Source organism: Dermacentor andersoni, chromosome 10 (assembly GCF_023375885.2).
Source record: "Dermacentor andersoni chromosome 10, qqDerAnde1_hic_scaffold, whole genome shotgun sequence".
In the NCBI taxonomy this organism is placed as follows: Eukaryota; Metazoa; Arthropoda; class Arachnida; order Ixodida; family Ixodidae; genus Dermacentor; species Dermacentor andersoni.
This window is the reverse complement of record NC_092823.1, coordinates 968078-970170: the sequence shown is the minus strand read 5'-3', so window position 1 is coordinate 970170 and position 2093 is coordinate 968078. Positions and strand designations below refer to the sequence as shown.

Sequence of the window (2093 nt, the reverse complement as noted above, 5' to 3'; positions counted from 1 at the left end):
CTGCCAGCGTAGGGCCAGTGTTGAGCCATATCGTTGCCATTATTAATGCCAGCTTTGAGCCAATGCCCTTTGCATGACGAATATTTTAGATACGCTGGCTCTAGATCACGCAGGCATTTTTTATAGCAATTGTCCCCATTCCGTCTTCCTCAATAGTAGCTAGGAAAGCTCGACAAAAAGATGTCCAGAAGCAGAAGTCATCTATATTTGCAAATAATAATGAAAGGATACTGAAATTGACTTTTATGACAGTTTATTTGCGAATAAATCTTCACAAACAGGCATTTTCCGTCGACCTGGATGGGTGACGCTCGGTTATCTTCAAATAGTTTATTTACAGGCACTGCCCTCAGGACAGGAATTGGGCAAGGTGCCGAGGACGGTAGGCTGGCCAGGGGTTTCAGGGCAGGGAGCTGACGTCGGTAGGCAGGTTGGTCAGTGCTTGGATGACGGCGGGCTGATCAAGCCCCCGAGGACCACGATAACGCGGTGGTTTCGTTGAAACTGCTACCATTTCCCATAGCCACTTCACCATTACTTGGAGATGCTTGCACTGTAAAATAAAAAGAAACATTAACAGAGATGTTGGTATAACAAATGTATGTGGCAGTGTTTTCATTTGAAAAATCGCCATACCGCAACAATATTATGAGTCTGAGCAGAGAGGTCGAAGGGGTGAATCAAGAAACTTTCTTGCAAGATTTGTCAGGTAACACTTTTTAATATATCGACATATATGGCATATTTCGTGGCTATATTTAGAACAAACATAAAATGCGCAGGATCCGTCCGCCTTGTTTACACCCCACACCTAGTCAGCGTAGCACATTATAATTAAGAAATTGCAGCAAAACCTGCTACAGCACAAAAAGCCTAGTTTCAGACTGTCTAGGCAGAATGCGGTCTTCGCGCGAAATTTTTTATGTGGAAACCGAGAAGTTCCTTCAGGAAACACTAGCAAAAGAGGCATTTATTATACGAAAAGAAAGAAATAGTGCCGGCTGGAAATGATGCTTGACCTATAACGGTGAGAAGAGGCGTGGTTCCTCGGTATCACTAGCAGGATCAGGCCGCGCGGGTGGCTTGATAAAATCATAGTCCTGGAGTTTTGGGTGAACTTCACAGAGATTTACACGTGTTATACTCCGGGCACTATTCAAAGGCTGCGAATAAAAAAGAGCTATGTAATTACAGGCACTCTACATTAGCCAGGGCTGTTTCAGTAATATATATACCGCCTGATATTGATTGGGTGATATTGCTCCCTATAAAACTTATACATGCGCAAAACAAATGCACTCACCATTGTAAGATCCACGCTTCTGTGTATCCGAGTTCATCCCACATCGAAGACGGTGGCCACGAGCGCCGACTTTTTTTCTGGTTGTTGTTTCGCCTATATTAATTCTAACACTCACGAAAATTCGTGGCCACTTTGCTGTGTATTTCAAGATGCAGGCTTCTCAGTAGGAATGACGACCGCAAGCGAGCATTTTTCACGATAGGAGTGCGCTGACAAACACGGACAAGACGGCAAGCACTCAGGCGGTGTTGCACCCAGTCGGCGTGCTAGCGATGCATAGAAGGAAAGAGTGAAAGGAAAAGGTGAATGAAGAAAACGGTGTAAACGCCACTTTCCCCCGCTGGACCTAGCCCGACCGCGTTCCTTCGGCGGCAGCGACGGAGGGAGACAAGGAGGACAATAGTGACCCCACTGCTTTTCCCCGTATTCCGAGAGCAGCCAATTCGACATAGCAGCTTATAGCTGCCTGAGTGCTTGGCTGATAGCTTTAAACAGGCTCACGTGGGTGTGTGGAGGAGAGGCGAGTGGGGGCTGAAGGACGAAAAGTTATGCCCCAACCACTGGCACGCGCTGGAAAGCTTCGGCGCGCGCCGAAGGGTCAAATGCGTCAAAGCGTCGGTCGGGAACTCGCTGAAGCGGAACGTCGCGCAGCGATTATGTCTACTGCCGATGCTAGAAGTTTGCCGGCGCGCGGCGAAGCTGCGCCGGCGTGCACCAATGGGAGGCTGCGACGCCTCGCAGGCGTCAACCAATCGGAGGCTGCGGAGCCTCTGGCTGCTAGGCCTGTAAT

The 2093-nt window shown here is 48.2% G+C and overlaps 1 long non-coding RNA gene across 1 annotated transcript; it reads right to left on the bottom strand.

The window, feature by feature from the left end:
* Positions 1–236: 236 nt before the first annotated feature.
* LOC129382990 (uncharacterized) lies at positions 237–1737 on the bottom strand. Its single transcript, XR_008610950.2, has 2 exons — positions 1304–1737; positions 237–553 (listed from the first exon to the last, which is right to left on the bottom strand). It is a non-coding gene; the product is annotated as an uncharacterized lncRNA (long non-coding RNA).
* Positions 1738–2093: the final 356 nt, after the last annotated feature.